This window comes from Ambystoma mexicanum, chromosome 8, assembly GCF_040938575.1.
Source record: "Ambystoma mexicanum isolate Mex_15411 chromosome 8, UKY_AmexF1_1, whole genome shotgun sequence".
NCBI classification, from domain to species: Eukaryota; Metazoa; Chordata; class Amphibia; order Caudata; family Ambystomatidae; genus Ambystoma; species Ambystoma mexicanum.
Genome location: NC_090929.1, coordinates 89,353,025 through 89,374,523, shown reverse-complemented (window position 1 = coordinate 89,374,523; position 21,499 = coordinate 89,353,025). Strand labels below are relative to the sequence as shown.

General features: G+C 48.5%; 1 protein-coding gene across 7 annotated transcripts in view; it reads left to right on the top strand.

The window, feature by feature from the left end:
* Nucleotides 1-21,499, top strand: part of RALGPS1 (Ral GEF with PH domain and SH3 binding motif 1) — a 2,625,553-nt gene that overhangs the window by 849,752 nt on the left and 1,754,302 nt on the right. The window lies entirely within an intron of this gene.

Below are 21,499 nucleotides of genomic sequence, written 5' to 3'. Positions count from 1 at the left end.
GTGCACAAGGATGAAATCATACGTGGTGATGTCTCATCAGTCATGCCTGCTCCCTAACCCATGCGCACCCGTGTCAATGGCGTGACCAGCTCCTCCCACATTGTAACTACCACACACTTATCAATAACCCCATCTCTTCACTCCATAACTCGATTACACTTATCAATAAGCACATCACTTCACTCCATAACCCCAACAAACACTGACCAATAACCACATCACTCCATAACCCCAACCCAATAAGACCTGAGGCGGTGGGCCAATACCGCCCCAGGTAAGGCCCCCAGGGCCGTAGTTACAGGCCCGAGAGTAGCGAGGGCCTTAACGAATCCCTGGGGCCATTACCGTGAGCAGTATTGGCCTGCCGCCGAGGGTCTTGTAGCCATTAGTACCCCGGCCCGTTAGACCGGGTTACTAATGGCATTTTTTTCTGTTTTGAAACGCTGCCACGTTTTGAAACAGAAAAAAATAAATGAAACAGTGAACAAAAATGGCTGCCGGGAAAGGGGAAACGTAGTGTCGGGGGGAAATTCTCCCGGGGTCGGCTGGGCCGTCCGCGGACCTCCGGGCAGGGAGGCCCCAACTCCTCCCGTATATCCCAAAACCAACAGAGTATGAGACACACGCAAGAAGCAAGGTGGTTCTGCTGTTTATTAGACAAAACGGCAGGGATGGGTCAAGGATCGTACGCGTCCGTCCTGACACTCTCTCCTAATCGTGGGGCTCGCAGGCCCTTTTTACCTTAGTATGACGCGCTACTTGCGTCACCTTGGAAAGTTAGCAAAAAACCTATCGCCACTCTGGATTGGTTGCTTGAGTGGTAGGGTTAGTATAGCATAGTATTATTAGTGGTCAAGGGTTAGTCAGGTGGTATACTTGGGTTGTCCCTTCAATTTGATACATGAAAATTGTTACATGAAGACCCCTGAGGATTGGTCAATGTTAATGGCGTCAGTGATAAGAGCCCCATGTTCTGATTGGTCCACTCGCGAGCCCCCCAGTCTGGGACCATCGCTGTTCCCAGCTCGCGGTGCACCTGTCTTTTGCAACAATGTTTCACTATGGGTATGTGCAGACAATGTGAGGATTTATTCATATGCTGGAAGGCCGACTACTCCCACCGCCGCAGATGTTCATTGGGTCGCTTAATTGTATCTGCCTGTGTCTTGAAACGGGGGATCCAGGCGCCTCCCTCCTCCTGGGCTTGGCACCCTGTCAGGTTCGGCTTGGTCACGTGAGGTGGGACCGTGGTTGAGGCAGAATTCTGCACAATTAATATTGTTTTTTTCCACTGTGTGCCTGGTTTAATTTGCAGGTGTGACCTTGGCGTTGGCGTGTGGCATGCGAGTTTGCAACATTGTGCCCTTGGCTGTCTGCTTTCGGCGGAGTCATTCTGCAGGGTCAGCAACCGAACTCTTGCTCTTTCAATGTTCATGGAAGCTCTTGCTTGCGGCCTACTTGGGTCTGGTGTATAGGTGGAGCCGTTTGATACACAGGCGCTTTAGGTTATGGTATCATATTGCCTTATCCCCAGTATCGTGTCTTCGTTATATTTCTCATTATGGCGCCTGGGTTTAGGAGAAGCGTGAGCAAGCTTTTTAGATGAGTTCATTGTGCGTCTTGCGTTTCTGCATTTTGAAAAGCCTATGTGGAAAATAATAAAGATGCACGTCCGTGGGTGTGTCCGTCACCTACGTCATAGCACTGAGTATGTTCTTCGTGTGGATTGGTGTGGGAGTGTCCAGTGTGCATGTTTGCACGGGTGTGCTGACCGTTGGCTAGGTCGTCATGGCATCTCTAACGATGTGTTGATTCTAGTGCTGGATGGTTCAGTCGAGTTCATCCATGCCGCAGGTGTCGGCATGAACAGGGCAGGCTGCTGGGCAGGCGGGTGGGCACATCCGTATGTTCCTGTACCAGGGTATTTGGTCGTCTGGTAGATGGGCAAACTCCTCTCGTGGCGGGTGCCTGGGCCGTGATCCTCTAGGCCAGGGGCGATAGGGGATTGGTGGGAGCCTTTTGTTCCATTCTCCCACTTCAGTCCCCCCTCTGGTCGACTTGTCGACCACAAACATATCCTTTTCCTTATCTCCTCTCACTCTCCATATTTTAGTTACTCCTCCCAAATGCCCATAGTGGTTAACATGGTCTTCAAATGACCAATACATATATACACATGTTCCTCCAGGTGTGCAGTATACCCATTTCCCTATGTAGCTCCTTGGGTTTCTTGGGTTTTCGAGCTTCACGGATGGTGGGTCCAGGTGGTTGGTGATGATCTGGTTGCGCTACTTCTCTCTCTCTTTTATTATTGTGCCTGTGTGTTGGCCGTCATCTGCTGGCATCAAGGGGTGCATACCGACCATTTCGATCATCTCGTCTGTGTTGCATGCCTTCCGGGCCTTCCAAAATCTTGTTATGATCAGTGCAGCTCCAGCCAAAATAATGCATCCAACTATAACCTTCAGTCCATCTGACATCCAAGATGGCATCCATGACCATAATATCGAAAACCAGCTCTCATCCTTTTTCATACTTTTATTTTCATCCATCATTTTGGAGTGCATCTGGCCCAACTGTGACACTGCTTCTGTCAGTGTACCATTGTCAGCATCGTTGGCAGGGATGAATGTGCAGCATGATTGTCCTATCTTTGCGCAAACTCCTCCTTCCATTGCTGTGAGGAGGTCCAGTACATATCTGTTCTGTAGTGCTACCATCCTCACTGCTCGTAGTTCCTCTTTTATTGCGTTGAATCCATTTACTGTAGAATTAATTGTCATCATTAGTTCCCATCTAGTTATCTGGAGCCATTTTGCGTTTGCGTAAGCCTGTAGTCCCGGGTGTATGATTGAGGAGAAGAACATTGCTGCTCTGCTGAATAGTCTGTGTTCTGGCGGAATTGAAGTGAGTGCTGTTTCCGACCTTCCCCATAGGTAATTTCCTGTAAGAAGTTCTCCTTGTCTTTTCTTTCTATTCAGGACAGTGTTGTTGCCATTGTTTTCGTTCTCTGGCCCCTTCTGGGGCTGTACAGATCTCTTCTTTCTCTTGTTCCCTTCATCCATTTTGGGGAAGTTCGCCACATTCACATGTTTCTGGGGCACCACTAGTGATGGTACATTAACGTGTACCATTGTGCATATGCCGTTCCACAGACGGGGCAGTGTGTGGTATGCCTTGTCTCCGCAGGCCCAGTAATGGTCCATTACTACTGCTGTTCCTGCTGTCCCCTCAGGTAACTCCGTCACGCTTGCACAGTTGGTGTTGTATCCCAGGTCCACTTCTCCTTTATGTTGGTAGCATACCTTAGGTGCAGTCAGCGGCAGTATTGTTATTGGGTCTTCATCCTTCTCTATCCACGTTAGCATGGGTACGTACTTGACCCAAGTTATCCAACATCTGTTGTTGTGTTCAGCAATAGTTGTAGTATCCTCTTTCATTACCATGTTGCTGCCAACCACTCCTGTGTCCCATTTGTCACCCAGGTACACCTTCCCTGTTATTATTATCAGTGGTCTTTCCCAACATCCTTCTTTACCAGGAACTTCAGTGGCGTACCAATCACATGGTAGGTACTGTAGTGTTACTTTCTTTGTTTCTCCTTTTTCAGGGCCACTTGTTATGTATCTGAATGCTTCAGCATGTAAACTGGCCTTGTGGTAACTCAAATAACCCTTGAGGAAGTTATTTTCGTACGGGTATGTGTCTCGTGTTTTCCATACCAGGTGCACCGTGTTCCCTTGAAATCTTCCTTTCGTTTGGAACAGTGCCAGGTATATTATACATCGTGCTGTCTTTTCATCTATTTCCGTGGCAACGAAAGTTCGGGAAGCGCTCATGGCGTAAGGGATCAGTGAGCAGACGTAGCAGCTGTCTTCTGTTGTTGGTTTACCTATTTGAGTCATGTGTTGGTACCACATGTTGTTCGAGACGTGTGCCGAATTTTGTATGTAGTTGTCAATACCTTTATTATCTGAGTATGTGCTGCGTTTAACTCTATTTCCCTTGTGTGGAATTTTGCTAGTACCACCTTACGTAACACCTGTTGCAGCCGGGGGTGGGGGTATATTAGGTTTGGGTACAGCAAAAATATTGATAGCATAATTGTTCTGCCATACAGAGGCAGCCAAGAACCCGGTGATCATCAAAATCCCTATCATCTTTATTACAGAGGCTAATCTCACCGGCATTTTGCTCTTACCTTGCTGCAGTCCGGCAGCTTATTCTTGCGGCGTTAAAGTTGCCCGCCTGAAAATTCTCAATATGCTTGTTATTAGTGTTAGTTGTTGTTTTCAAGCTCTCCCTATCAAGTAGTCGTTCAGTGCCCAGGCGAAGAGCTGTTCCCACGCCAATCTAAGCGATCTATCTCTTAGGACAGGCAAGTATGGGCGGAGGTGGGGCCTTGAATGTTCTATGGCCAAGAGAAATGCTGTGTAGTAGACACGTACCCTCCTCCTTTTCAGGTACTTTGGTCTTTTTATGTGATATACAAATTGGTGTGATAATTCTTCAGGGTAGTTATCGTCTGAGGGTACCATCTACTCCTGGGCAGTGAACTTGTTAGTTATCTATTTTCTTAGCAGTACAATAATACGTTGTACCTGCATGTGCGAGAGAAAAGAAAGAGAACATTCAAGTGTTTACATGTGTATATGTGCAAGACAATGTCCTTCAGTTGAGTTATTACTGCAGTGGGTAGGGGGTCGATGGGCAGAGGGTTTGGGGCTCAACTTGCGGAAGTCTCTTTACTCTTTGATCGTGTGACCATGGGGTGGGCGGTATGGGGATTACCCCTTTCTATTTCAGCAGTTGTCTCTGGGGAATCTGGGGGGTGGCAAGGTATGGAGACACTTAGGCCGTTAGCTGTGGTAAAAGTCTCTTCCTCCGTTGGTGACGCTGTCGTTGTTCTTCCAGTGGCCCTGTCGGTGACGCTAGGGCGGGTCTGGAGTTTGCAGATCTTTACGTCGTGTAGGTGATTCCAGGCACGTTTGTCCTGTAGCTTTACTGCTCTCGTTGATACCTCCTCTACCAGGTGGGGGCCAGTGAAGCGTGGGCTGTTCCACTTTCTGTTGAAATTGCGGAGTAGTACGTGGTCACCTTTAGCAATTTTGCACAGTCTTTCCTTTTCCAATTCTTTATCCGCGTCTTCTTGTTGATCACTCTTAGACCCGCCCCGCGTGCGCTCGAGCTGTTGAGACACAAACACTACACTAGTAATCAAAGAAGACACATATTGGTACATTTCATCACCAAGAACAGTTGCAGTGTTTTCGTGGTCAGTGAATTCTCTTGATGTTGGCGTCCGAGGAAGGCGCATTTGACGTCCGGTCACCACCTCGTGAGGGGTGAGGTGGTGGTCGGAGCCTGGTCTATTCCTTAGCTCAAATAGGGCTAGCGGAAGGCAATACAACCAACTCTTCTTTGTTGTTTGCTGTATTTTTGCAATTGCCTCCTTTAGTAGGCCATTCAGGCGTTCGCATACACCGTTGGCCTGCGGGTGATATGCACATGCAAATTTATGCTTGATGTTTAGTAAGGATGTGATGTGCTGGAACATTTCATTGGCGAAATGCTGGCCATTATCTGACCGCAGTACCTCGCACACTCCCCACCTGGGGAAGACCTCCCTCACTAGGAATTTAGCTGCTCTGAATGCATCTGGGTGTGAGCAGGGCCCTGCTTCAATCCACCTCGAGAATGGGCATACTACCACAATAATATACCTATTTCCTTGACATACGTTGATCATATCAACATAGTCAATATGGATGTGTCGGAAGGGTCCCTCTGGCCGGGGTATAGTACCTTTTATCACCTTCAGCGTGTGACCGGCCGTGAACTGTTGACATGTGAGACAATTGCTGATAAAATTTGACACATGGGAATTTAACTCGGGGCAGAACCAATCTTCCCTAATTCGTGCTGCAATAACTTCCTTGCCTGTGTGGGCTGGGTGGTGTAGTTGGCTCAGGGCGGTGTTCAATAGTGCCAGTGGCATTACAATCTTTCCAGTGTTACCCTGGCGCCATAGTGCGTCAGTTGGTGACATTGTGCATCCTCTTTTTACCCATATTTCTTTTTCTGTCATTGGTGCAGCCGCTTGTAGCTCCATTATCTGTGTGGCTGGGAGATGGGTGTACCCTTCTCTTATCAACATCTCCTTAGCTATTCCCCTCCCTCTCCCTCTCTCTGACTCTGGGGGGTTCCATATCTCACCAAAATATGCAGCATACTTTGCGTGTGCTTCTGCTGCTGCATTCCCTCTTGAGATATGATCTTCTCCATTAGTGTGTGCGGTACATTTGACCAAGGCTAATTCTTGGGGGTCATTTATTACTTCAATTAGTTCAGCCAATAAGAGAGCATGTTGCACTGGAGTGCCGTCAGCTCTCCTAAACCCTCTTCTCCTCCATTTGGACAATCCTGAGTGGACAGTAGACGTGACATATGCGCTGTCAGAATATATGGTCACTCGTTTGCCAAAGCTTTCCTTCAACGCCAAGATCAGTGCAACCAATTCGGCTGCTTGAGCAGAGTAATGCTGTCGTAATTTTACACATTTCATCGCCACACACACCGGTACCTCCGTCATTATTACCACCGCTGCCCCAGTTCTCCTTATCCCATCACTTTGGTCAATTGTTGATGACCCATCAATGAACAAGAGCTCACCTCCGTCTAGTGCGTTCTCTTCAACCTTTCTAGTACATGAGTACATTTCAGTAGTCTGCGTACAATCGTGTGCATAGTCTCCTTCCTCAATTACTTCTGCTAAAAACCTTGCAGGGTTGACCGTGCTACATCTAACAATTGATAGTTCAGCTCTAGATAAGATGATCTCATAACCTGATGCCCTCTGCGTGGTTAGTGTGGACTTAGGCTTGTTCAATATTGCAAATAGTGCATGTTCCACAAATAGTGTGGTTGGGCACCCCATGGTGATTGCTGACGCTTTCTCTACCGCAAAGGCAGCTGCGGCGAGACCTTGTTCGCAAGGGAAATGACCTAACATCACAGGATCCAAATGGCCGCTGTAAAACGCTACTGGTTTGTAGCCCATGCTTGTTTTTTGAGCCAACACTGCTTTCATTGCTGCTGAGTCGCAATGTGAAAATATAAAGAATTGTCGTTCATAATCTGGGGTGGCCAGTACCGGAGCAGTTGATATTGCATCTTTCAGTTCATCAAAAGCCTCTTTCATTTCCATTGTCCACCCCAACTTTTTCTCCCCTTTGTTAGCTTCTTTCAACGCCTCAAGTAGGGGTCCTATGTATGAGCTGTAATCAAATACCCATGCTCTACAGTAGTTGCACAGACCCAAGAACTGCTGCAGTTCCCTCACTGTTTGTGGCAATGGCGTTTTTGAAATGGCCTGTGCTCTTTGTGGTGCAATCTTTCTTCCATATTGGGATATGAGCTGACCAATGTAAAGTACCTGTTCCAGACAGTACTGTAACTTTTCCTTGTCTACCTTGTAACCTTTTTCAGCCAATATTGTCAGCATCTTTAATGAGTCCTCTCTGCATCTTCTTTCGTTTGTGCTGCAAATTATTATGTCATCGACATACTGCAACACTGTGCTTTCCACTTCAATGTTACCCAAATCCATCTGTATTACTCTGTTGAAGATTGAGGGTGATTCGCAGTACCCTTGTGGCAATCTGGTGTGTTTCCACTTTGTGTTTCTGTAAGTGAAGCTTGTCAGATCTTGTGAGTCTGGGTGCAGTGGTATTGAGAAAAAGGCATTTTTGAGGTCTATCACTGTAAACCGTGATGCCTCTGCTGGAATGCCGCACAATATTGTGGCCGGGTTTGCTGCTATGGGATATTCTGCTTCCACTATGTTGTTCAAAGGCCTGAGGTCCTGTATGAAGCGCCAAGACCCCCCTTTAGCCTTGCACACTGAGTATACAGCTGTGTTGCATGGTGATTCTGAGGGGACCAATATGCCATTATTTATAAGGGCCGTTATTGTTTCATATATGCCCTCATCTGCCTCTTTTGATAGTGGGTACTGTATCACTCTGGGGAGTATTGCACCCTTTTTCAATTTTGTTCTTACTCCCCCTATGCTTTTTATGCACCCCACGTCATAGGGGCTAGTAGTCCATAATGATGTGGGTACTTTTGCCATATCCTCCTCAAAGAAGGGAACTGGGGTGGATGTGGGTGCCTCAAGTGCCATTGCAATTTTCTGTGCCACTTGTCTGTACGTCACTCTTAGCCATATTTCCACACTCATCATAAACACCATTTCACCTTCTTCCTTTTCTTCTGAGAAGAGCTCCTCATCTGACACCTGGGTGAGTCTACATCCCTCTGCTAGTGCTATCACTGCCCTCCATGCTCTTCCTTCTCTGTCTTGGGCATGTACCGCAATGTAATCAGCTGTTGCTATAATGCTCTCTATGTTCACTGAAATCACCTTTCCTTCTGGTTCATTGGCTGGTGTTTCTGGTCTGAACAAATAGGCTGCTGGCCTCCTCCAGATCTTCCCTTCTATCCCTGGCATCCATGCAAATGCCATGTCTGTCCCGTACTGGAACAGTTCACCATCTACTGGCTCAGCCCTAATCACTGTCTGTCCACAGTATGCTTGCATAATTTGTCGTACAGTGAGCATGTTGATTCCTGGAGTGGAACAAATTATGCCGTCTTCCGTAAAGGAGATTGTCATATTCAACCTGTTCATTATGTCTCTCCCCAGTATATTTACTGGTGAGGCCCTAGAATATAAAAGTGGGACTGACATGTCATAATCCCCTATTGATAAGGGAATGTTATCAGTAAAGGGAACCAACCCCCTAGCCCCAGAGAATCCTTGGGTGTTCATGGCTTCGCCTGACATCTTAAATTTACCTTCCCTTATGCAAGACCGGGTCGCCCTGGTGTCAACAAGGAATGATAATTTTTTGTCACCTATCGTTACCTCTATGCGTGGTTCCTCCGCACTATTAGGTGTTACCGACAGGATGGGACACACCAAGGCCGTCTGTGGGCTGTCCTATTGAGGGTATAATGATTGACCACTTCCTGTGTAAGGGTTGTGTCCCAGGACCGTCACCCTACCCAGTTGTGTTTGTTGTGCTTGGGGTTGTTGTGTTATTGCTACCTGTTGTTGTGGCAGTGAATATGCCTGAGGCTGTTGTTGTGTTACTAGTTGTTGCTGTTCATTTCCTTGTTGCAATGTCTGCTGTTGCTGGATGCCCTGCTGTTCCTGTGTGGGCCTTTGTTGTCCCTGTTCGCTCCATGATGGTGTGCCTGGTCTCACTCTACACGTGCGTGACATGTGCCCTACTAATCCACAAATCCAACACACCGGTGGTTCCCTGCTCTGCCATGGAAAGCTTCCTGTGTTGTCCTGGTATACTGGTTGCCCGGTGGGGTAGGAATTTCTAAGTCCTCCCACCTGCTGTTGTGTGTTATATCCGTATCCTCTCCCCCTCATCATTCCTCCCCTTCCTCTGTTGTAATTATAATACCCAGCTCCTGGCGTTGAGTATCCTCCTCCCATGTTAGTCGTGTATGGTTGGAGTGGCGGCATCTGTTGTGTTACAGTCTGTGATGATTGTATTTGGGAGGGATCTTGTGCAGCCACTAATTGTGTGGGGCTTTGAGTCATTGTTGCAGGTGTAGTTATTAGTGCGCCTTCCATCGTGTATTTAGTAAGTTTTTTCTGTACTAGTTTAGCCTCTTCCGTTTTCCTATCCTCTTCCTTTTGTTTCATTTTTCCTTGCCATGTCCTACAATGATGCACTATTGTCAGTTGTATTTCTGGCCATGCTTTTGCTTCCATCCCCACTACTTTCTTCAGTTGTTTCTGAACTGCTTCTGGGAGCCCTTGTATTAGTATATGGTAGAATATTGCTGGTGTTTTGTCCCATTGTTCTCTAGTTTCCATGCGCCACTTCTCTTGAATTTCCTGGATATAATCAACAGGATCTTCGTTTTCACGCATCTTGCGTGAGGTAATTGCTCCTATGTCTGATGTGTCTGGATACTGTACCCTCAGTGCCTGCCATAATGCATATCTGCAGTTTGCGAATGGTGCCCCATCGTGTGATGTGTTTGTTATTGTGACCCCAGGGAAGCCCGCTCTCTTCCAGATGTCATCCGCTGCATCCCCTAATATTGATATTAGAATGCCCTTTACATCCCCCACTGCCAGTTTCTGTCCTGCGGCGTGTTTTTCCATTTCATATATCCATTTACCCGCACCTCCACTTAATGATGGGAGCCTGCACTTTATATTTTCTTTGTCTGCATGCTTCCAAGGGACGTATTGTGGTCTAACCCCTCCCCTTTCCAGAAGTGGCATTAAGTTGTGTCCCGTTTGACCCCTTGGGTTCCACAAAATCGAGTCCGCGCACCCCTCCTCTTCTTCCGTGTCTCCTACATCGTCAATTTCGTCCATATTTCCCCTGCTCGTAACTCTTTCTCCTCCATCTCTTCCCCTTCTTTCATCATTTCCTGTATTTAATGTGGGCGTGTGTATTCGCTCTCCCTGCCTGCGTCCAGGGAGGTCTCTAAGCCTACCTGCATAGGGTGTCAGTTCGTTTGTGAAGGGCGCGAGTTTAGATGGGCATGTTGCACGTAATGAGCGTGAGGTGGTGGAGCATGTAGGACGAGATGGTGACGGTGTGGCTTCACGTGTCTGCCTTTCCGCTATTCCTTGCTCTTCCTCCTCACTCCTCTCCAGTTCATCCTTTCTCCTGCAGATCCATGGTGAGTCTCTATTTGTCCGGGTGGTGTATAGTTTAACTAGGCTTTCCCTTTCACTATTTCTTCCTTCCTTCTCCATTCCTTCTTCTTCCTCACTACAAAATTCATTCGTAAATGGCAACCCCCAATCTGTCTTTTTCCCCCTAATCGTTACTGTTTTTAAGTCTATTAGGTCCGTTCCTTCAATCGCTCCCCTTTGCGCTGATGTTGTTGCTACTTCTGTGTCTCTATATACATACCTCCTTACTTCACTCTCCCCTCTCCTATCTTCTCTTTCCCCTTCATTTCTCTCCGCTATCTCTCTACCAATTTCCTCTCTTTTCTTTTTTAATTCCTCCATTACTTCACTACTCATCTTTTCCAATATCCTTTCATCTTCTTTCTTCCTTTCCCATCTACCCTCTCCCTTTCTAATATATTCTCTAACATCCTCCCTTCTTCGTATTTCCTTGTCGTTTCTGATAGTAATCTCTTCTTCCATATTGCCATTTCTTTTTCTTTCTCTTCTTCCTCTCTTTTCCTGTCACGCAGTGCTGCTCTTGATACCCTTTCTGCTACTGCCTTTACCCTTTCGGCTTCTCTCTTTTGCTCCTCAGTTCGTTCCCTTATTTTTTCCAACTCATTCTTACCTTCTTTCCTTTCCCTTGCTCTCTCTCTTTCCTCCCTCTCGAGCTGCTTGATTAGTGCATTCTGCTCATCCCTTAACTCTGCTAGTCGTTCCTCCAAAATCTCTTCCTTTTGTCGTAACAGCTCTTCCCCTTTCATTTCACTCTCCCTGGTATTATCCTCGTCCATTTTCCTTACTACCTCCTTCTCTTCTCCTGTTAATGAACCTCGTAATTTTAATAGTATCTGCGCAGCTACCCACTCATCATGTCCTATTTCCGCAGTCTGCTCTTCTCCAGTCCTCCCCTCCCCTGCTGGCAGCTTCCTATTAGCTGATCCCGTCGTACTAGTCCGCTCCCCTCCCGTGTGGCCACCTGTAGCTGTATATGGTGGCGGGCTGTATGCCGGGTTCGAGTACCCCTCAGCCGCCCTTAATTGTTCTCTTGCTATTTCTTCTAGTTCTCTTAAAGGATACAACCCCCCTCCCTCTGTTTTCACTACCTTCGCTAGGGGTATATCGTCGCTCTGTTCCTTTTTTATTTCATTTTCTTTTGAGTTGTTACTCTTTTCTCCTCCCTCTTTTCCGTTCCCCGTGTTCTGTGTGCCTTCACTCTCTTTTTCCCCATTCTCTCCTTCCTCCTTAATCTCCTTTTCCTCCGTTCTTTCCCCCACAATGAACATTCCGTTTGGTCCTGGTCGGGACCCTTGGAACATCCTCCATAAGTTAAACACCTCCACGTGGTGTGTCAACTTCTTCCCCTTGTATGTGTTATGCAGATGGTTTAATAGTGAATGTTGGGTATATGGATCGAAGCTACCATTAGGCGGCTATGGTGTTGTCATTTTGTTGTCCGTCCCCTGTGTCCATTCTATGCTATACTTGATCAGTTTCTCCCTATGGGGTGACAGTGTTTTACATATGTGTTGTAGCGGGGTAGTGAGGGTGTTCCCCCACCCTCCCGATCCTGCCCCGTATGACATAGTAGCGCTCCACTTGTTATCCTTCCCCTATTTGGTAGCGGTTATCTTACTAACACTTTACAATACACAGCCTTATACCTTTACATGGCCCCGTAAGTTTGGGGACTTGCGATAGTCCGCTAAGGAAAATTATTAAAATATAGTATTTACATTGGTATATTCTTTTCTTTCTTTTCTTCCCTTACAGAACACCCTTACGGCCCCCTGCGGCCGAGGCGCACGTAGCCCCCTGCGGCTGCGTGCCCCTTGTGACGTTCTTATACAGCCGTCCTACTTTCACTTGCTCCTCCTCCCTCTTCTACACTTGCCGTGACCGGCGTTCTCCGTGCGCAGCCACGTCCCCCTTTTCGCCTTCCCCCCGATCAACTCATTACCGTTGACCTCCGTTTCCACTCCCTTACCACAGCTCTCCTCCCCACCACTCTAAAAAATGCCTTATACTCGAGGTATCCTATGAAAGCCCTACTGGTGACATCACCGATCTCTTCAAACTACTGGTAAGTTCTTAATACACTAGCAATCTACCCCCGTTAACCCACAGCTGTCTTCCTGTCACGCCTGGAACAAGGTAATCAATAATATAATCGGACTGCGCACGCTGCGTCGCCTCGCGTGTGATACGCCCCTCGACAGGAGGGCTTAACCAGCCAATTATCTTCCGTATTGGGCAACCAGCTAGCTACCGCCTACAGGGAAACATCATCTATCTATCGAGTTTCCTGCTCGATCAATAGGGATCCTCATCTACTCATTGATCAATAATTACCAAATCGTAGGAAACCGCGCACACACACACCCTTACACGTAGTCGCGACCTAGGCCAATCAGTGTCTACGAGCGGCCACACGTGATGTTTTCGTGCTCCGCCCCCTTCTCTCCCGTAACGTAGCCGACTGCTCTCGCACTCGTCCGGCTACCATTCATTTCATGGCCAACACTAAATTGTCAAACCTTCGCCGCGCACCTGTGCAACACCTCCCACCTCCCGTATTTAATTCCTCCCCCCTCCCTCACAATTTCACGTTGCTTGTTGGGCGTGGCATACTCACCAAGTTCTCCTGATGCGGGGCCGCTCGACTGCGTGCACCCCTCCAAGTGGCTCGCCACCTCCCCTCGTCTGGACCACGTCTGGACACTCGCCAACCGCGGGCGGGATACTTCTCAACCGGCTCCCGAAGGCCAATATCCGGATTGCGCTGTCCGGTCGTCTCACAGTTCCGCGATGGTCCTGTAGTCCTCAAAAGGGGGCAGCGGCAGAGGGGGCCGCGCCGCCGGGCCTCCTCGCAACGGGAGCACTCGGAAAAATAAAATAAAAGCAGATCTTAAACAGATCTCAGCAGTGCCTCCAACTTGTCGGGGGGAAATTCTCCCGGGGTCGGCTGGGCCGTCCGCGGACCTCCGGGCAGGGAGGCCCCAACTCCTCCCGTATATCCCAAAACCAACAGAGTATGAGACACACGCAAGAAGCAAGGTGGTTCTGCTGTTTATTAGACAAAACGGCAGGGATGGGTCAAGGATCGTACGCGTCCGTCCTGACACTCTCTCCTAATCGTGGGGCTCGCAGGCCCTTTTTACCTTAGTATGACGCGCTACTTGCGTCACCTTGGAAAGTTAGCAAAAAACCTATCGCCACTCTGGATTGGTTGCTTGAGTGGTAGGGTTAGTATAGCATACGTATAGATAGTATTATTAGTGGTCAAGGGTTAGTCAGGTGGTATACTTGGGTTGTCCCTTCAATTTGATACATGAAAATTGTTACATGAAGACCCCTGAGGATTGGTCAATGTTAATGGCGTCAGTGATAAGAGCCCCATGTTCTGATTGGACCACTCGCGAGCCCCCCAGTCTGGGACCATCGCTGTTCCCAGCTCGCGGTGCACCTGTCTTTTGCAACAATGTTTCACTATGGGTATGTGCAGACAATGTGAGGATTTATTCATATGCTGGAAGGCCGACTACTCCCACCGCCGCAGATGTTCATTGGGTCGCTTAATTGTATCTGCATGTGTCTTGAAACGGGGGATCCAGGTGCCTCCCTCCTCCTGGGCTTGGCACCCTGTCAGGTTCGGCTTGGTCACGTGAGGTGGGACCGTGGTTGAGGCAGAATTCTGCACAATTAATATTGTTTTTTTCCACTGTGTGCCTGGTTTAATTTGCAGGTGTGACCTTGGCGTTGGCGTGCGGCATGCGAGTTTGCAACATTGTGCCCTTGGCTGTCTGCTTTCGGCGGGCTCATTCTGCAGGGTCAGCAACCGAACTCTTGCTCATTCAATGTTCATGGAAGCTCTTGCTTGCGGCCTACTTGGGTCTGGTGTATAGGTGGAGCCGTTTGATACACAGGCGCTTTAGGTTATGGTATCATATTGCCTTATCCCCAGTATCGTGTCTTCGTTATATTTCTCATTATGGCGCCTGGGTTTAGGAGAAGCGTGAGCAAGCTTTTTAGATGAGTTCATTGTGCGTCTTGCGTTTCTGCATTTTGAAAAGCCTATGTGGAAAATAATAAAGATGCACGTCCGTGGGTGTGTCCGTCACCTACGTCATGGCACTGAGTATGTTCTTCGTGTGGATTGGTGTGGGAGTGTCCAGTGTGCATGTTTGCACGGGTGTGCTGACCGTTGGCTAGGTCGTCATGGCATCTCTAACGATGTGTTGATTCTAGTGCTGGATGGTTCAGTCGAGTTCATCCATGCCGCAGGTGTCGGCATGGGCAGGGCAGGCTGCTGGGCAGGCGGGTGGGCACATCCGTATGTTCCTGTACCAGGGTATTTGGTCGTCTGGTAGATGGGCAAACTCCTCTCGTGGCGGGTGCCTGGGCCGTGATCCTCTAGGCCAGGGGCGATAGGGGATTGGTGGGAGCCTTTTGTTCCATTCTCCCACTTCAGTAGTCTGTTTTCACTTTCCATGGAGGCCATCGGGAGCGGACGCGCTGGGTACAGAAGTGTTTCCAGCACGTTCGCTCCCAAGAAAAGAAGAAAAAAGAAGGTAAGTGGGGTGGGAGGGAGCGGATAGTTTGCAGGTGAGGGAGGGTGGAGGAAAAAAAAAATTACCTGTGTCCCCGGCAGCGGAGGAAGGCAGCCTCCAGCCATGGGGAGGCTTGGAGCGGGGATTGCCCCGTTTCTAGCCTCCGCATTGGCTAAGAGGCTGCCACGCCGTGCGCCGGGAACCAAAGGCACGTACAGCGTGCAAGGGATTCCCGGCTGGGTAATGCCCCAGCGAGGGCCAATTGGAATGAATGTTGCATTCTGGTTGACCCTCGCCGGTTACTAATGATCAATAACCCCATCTCTTCACTCCATAACCCCAACACACTGATCAATAACCCCATCTCTTCACTCCATAACTCCCTCACACTTATGAATAGGCCCATAATCTCACTCAATAACCCCAACACACTGATCAATAGCCCCATCACCTCACTCAATAACTCCAACACACACACTGACCAGTAACCACATCACCTCACTCCATAACCCCAACACACTGATCAATAGCCCCATCACATCACTCCATAACCCCAACACACTGATGATCAATAGCCATATCACCTCACTCCATAACCCCAACACACTGATCAATAGTGCCATCACCACACTCCATAACCCCAACACACTGATCAATAGCCCCATCACTGATCAATAGTGCCATCACCTCACTCCACAACTCCAACACACACTGACCAATAACCACATCACTCCATAACCCCAACACACTGATGATCAATAGCCATATCACCTCACTCCATAACCCCAAAACACTGATCAATAGTGCCATCACCACACTCCATAACCCCAACACACTGATCAATAGCCCCATCACCTCACTCCATAACCCCAACACACTGATCAATAGTGCCATCACCTCACTCCATAACCCCAACACACTGATCAATAGTGCCATCACCTCACTCCATAACCCCAACACACTGATCAATAGCCCCATCACCCCACTCCATAACTCCAACACACACTGACCAATAACCACATCACTCCATAACCCCAACACACTGATCAATAGCGCCATCACCACACTCCATAACCCTAGCACACTGATCAATATCCCCACCACCTCACTCCATAACCCCAACACACTGATCAATAGCCCCATCGCCTCACTCCATAACTCCAACACACTGACCAATAACCACATCACTAAATAACCCCAACACACTGATAGCCCTATCACCTCACTCCATAACCCCAACACACTGATCAATAGTGCCATCACCACACTCCATAACCCCAACACACTGATCAATAGCCCCATCAACTCACTCCATAAACCCAACACACTGATCAATAGCCCCATCACCTCACTCCATAACCCCAACACACTGATCAATAGTGCCATCACCTCACTCCATAACTCCAACACACACTGACCAATAACCACATCACTCCATAACCCCAACACACTGATGATCAATAGCCATATCACCTCACTCCATAACCCCAACACACTGATCAATAGTGCCATCACCACACTCCATAACCCCAACACACTGATCAATAGCCCCATCACCTCACTCCATAACCCCAACACACTGATCAATAGTGCCATCACCTCACTCCATAACCCCAACACACTGATCAATAGTGCCATCACCTCACTCCATATCCCCAACACACTGATCAATAGCCCTATGACCTCACTCCATAACCCCAACACACTGATCAATAGCCCCATCACCTCACTCCATAACCCCAACACACTGATCAATAGCCCCATCACCTCACTCCATAACCCCAACACACTGATCAATAGCCCTATCACCTCACTCCATATCCCCAACACACTGATCAATAGTGCCATCACCTCACTCCATAACCCCAACACACTGATCAATAGCCCCATCACCTCACTCCATAACCCCAACACACTGATCAATAGACCCATCACCTCACTCCATAACCTCACCACACTGATCAATAGTGCCATCACCTCACTCCATAACCCCAACACACTGATCAATAGTGCCATCACCTCACTCCATAACCCCAACACACTGATCAATAGCCCTATGACCTCACTCCATAACCCCAACACACTGATCAATAGCCCCATCACCTCACTCCATAACCCCAACGCACTGATCAATAGCCCCATCACCTCACTCCATATCCCCAACACACTGATCAATAGCCCCATCACCTCACTCCATAACCCCAACACACTGATCAATAGCCCTATGACCTCACTCCATAACCCCAACACACTGATCAATAGCCCCATCACCTCACTCCATAACCCCAACACACTGATCAATAGCCCTATGACCTCACTCCATATACCCAACACACTGATCAATAGCCCCATCACCTCACTCCATAACCCCAACACACTGATCAATAGTGCCATCACCTCACTCCATATCCCCAACACACTGATCAATAGCCCCATCACCTCACTCCATAACCCCAACACTGATCAATAGCCCCATCACCTCACTCCTTAACCCCAACACACTGATCAATAGCCCCATCACCTCACTCCATATCCCCAACACACTGATCAATAGCCCTATGACCTCACTCCATAACCCCAACACACTGATCAATAGCCCCATCACCTCACTCCATAACCCCAACACACTGATCAATAGCCCCATTACCTCACTCCATAACCCAACACACTGATCAATAGCCCCATCACCTCACTCCATAACCCCAACACACTGATCAATAGCGCCATCACCTCACTCCATAACCCCAACACACTGATCAATAGCCCTATGACCTCACTCCATAACCCCAACACACTGATCAATAGCCCTATGACCTCACTCCATAACCCCAACACACTGATCAATAGCCCCATCACCTCACTCCATAACCCCAACACACTGATCAATAGTGCCATCACCTCACTCCATAACCGCAACACCCTGATCAATTGCCCCATCACCTCACTCCATAACTCCAACACACTGATCAATAGTGCCATCACCTCACTCCATAACCCCAACACACTGATCAATAGTGCCATCACCTCACTCCATAACCCCAACACACTGATCAATAGTGCCATCACCTCACCCCATAACCCCAACACACTGATCAATAGTGCCATCACCTCACTTCATAACCCCAACACACTGATCAATAGTGCCATCACCTCACTCCATAACTCCAACACACTGATCAATAGCCCCATCACCTCACTCCATAACTCCAACACACTGACCAATAACCACATCACCCCATAACCCCAACACACTGATCAATAGTGCCATCACCTCACTCCATAACCCCAACACACTGATCGATAGCCCCATCACCTCACTCCATAACCCCAACACACTGATCAATAGTGCCATCACCTCACTCCATAACTCCAACACACTGATCAATAGTGCTATCACCTCACTCCATATCCCCAACACACTGATCAATAGCCCCATCACCTCACTCCATAACCCCAACACACTGATCAATAGTGCTATCACCTCACTCCATATCCCCAACACACTGATCAATAGCCCCATCACCTCACTCCATAACCCCAACACACTGATCAATAGCCCCATCACCTCACTCCATAACTCCAACACACTGATCAGTAGTGCCATCACCTCACTCCATAACCCCAACACACTGATCAATAGCCCCATCACCTCACTCCATAACCCCAACACACTGAATAATAGTGCCATCACCTCACTCCATAACCCCAACACACTGATCAATAGCCCCATCACCTCACTCCATAACCCCAACACACTGATCAATAGCCCCATCACCTCACTCCATAACCCCAACACACTGATCAATAGCCCCATCACCTCACTCCATAACCCCAACACACTGATCAATAGTGCCATCACCACACTCCATAACCCCAACACACTGATCAATAGTGCCATCACCTCACTCCATAACTCCAACACACACTGATCAATAGCCCCATCACCTCACTCCATAACTCCAACACACACTGATCAATAGTGCCATCACCTCACTCCATAACTCCAACACACACTGATCAATAGCCCCATCACCTCACTCCATAACTCCAACACACTGATCAATAGCCCCATCACCTCACTCCATAACCCCAACACACTGATCAATAGTGCCATCACCTCACTCCATAACCCCAATACACACTAATCAATAGCCCCATCACCTCACTCCATAACTCCAACACACTGATCAATAACCACAACACTCCATAACCCCAACACACTGATCAATATCCCCATCACCTCACTCCATAACTCCAACACACACTGACCAATAACCACATCACTCCATAACCTCAACACACTGATCAATAGCCCCATCACCTCACTCCATAACCCCAACACACTGATCAATAACCACAACACTCCATAACCCCAACACACTGATCAATATCCCCATCACCTCACTCCATAACTCCAACACACACTGACCAATAACCACATCACTCCATAACCCCAACACACTGATCAATAGTGCCATCACCTCACTCCATAACTCCAACACACACTGACCAATAACCACATCACTCCATGACCCCAACACACTGATCAATAGGGCCATCACCTCACTCCATAACTCCAACACACACTGACCAATAACCACATCACTCCATAACCCCAACACACTGACCAATAGCCCTATCACCTCACTCCATAACCCCAACACACTGATCAATAGTGCCATCACCACACTCCATAACCCCAACACACTGATCAATAGCCCCATCACCTCACTCCATAACCCCAACACACTGATCAATAGTGCTATCACCTCACTCCATAACCCCAACACACTGATCAATAGTGCCATCACCACACTCCATAACCCCAACACACTGATCAATAGGCCCATCACCTCACTCCATAACCCCAGCACACCGATTAATAACCCCATCACTTCACTCAATAACCCCAACACACTGATCAATAGCGCCATCACCTCACTCCATAACCCCAACACACTGATCAATAACCCCATCATCTCATTCCACAATTTCAACACACCAATCAATCAATCAATCCCCTTTCAATACGACTGTGTATTTGCCCTTGAAATAGCATTGGTGGCATTATATTAAAGGTACTGCTGCTGGATGCCAACCCTAATCCTAGAGCTTTTTGTGAATGGTAGGTCTGCGGGGGTGGTGATACTGTCTTCACAGCCCAGCACAGCGCCATTCCGGCCCCTGCGTCAGTTGCATCATGCTTGGCCCCCGACCCTTGTTGCCTACCGCCTTGCTAGATGCAGCGAGGCGATTCATGCTTCTACTCGCTGCCAGGCAGATTCATGTGTGCTGGTGGAAGCTCGCACACACAGCCTAGCATGCTCGTGCACACGCGCATTCGGGTCCCACACTGCTGCTGCTGCATCATGCATGGGGCCTGTCACACACTCGCATCTGGCAGAACCTCCTCCTATGCACATGCCTGTGGGTTGCCATGTCCACCACACCTACTGATCCTCCACTCTAGGATGCGGCATGGCTCAGCATTTGGGTGGGCATTGCCATAGGCTGACACCATTGTACACACCGCTGTCCTCTGCTTGCAGCTGGAATTTCTCTAGCAGGCGATGTAGACATTGGACAAGCAGATAGATACCACCTGGTCACCGGGGCAACACAGCCCCAATTCACAAACCAGTCCTGATAGCTTTACACGTTTATTTAAATTGGAACAGTTGGACTATTGCACATTGGGCCTCATTATAAGTTTGCCGGTCCGGGAACTACGGTACAGGTAAGCATGCAAACCAGCAAACTACGAGTTCTGCTCTCGGGTGCCATTACGGCCGCCAGGTCGGAACTGGAGGGTGGACCGACACCCGTGAACAGAGCATGTTGGATGCGGTACATCCGACCTCCCCATTCCCATTGAGCCGTATGTGGATCAAATAGGAATGGGGAGCAATTCATCCCGGCGCCCACGAATGGGCAATTACCGGGTCATTACGGCCCCGCCAGACCCGGTAATTGTCCATTTGCGGGTGCCAAAAAAAAATGCTCCCCATTCTCATTTGAACCCAGATAGGGCTCAATGGGAATGTGGAGGTTGGATGCACCGGCACCATTTTTGAATGGTGCTGGTGCATCCGACATGCTCTGCTCGTCACTCAGGTTTATTACTCCTTCAAGCCCAGCCAAAGTACCCCGGATGACGTTTTGAAAAACGTTGGCCGCTGAGGAGACTCTGAAGCTGAGGCGCTTGTACTGGTACAACCCATGGTGG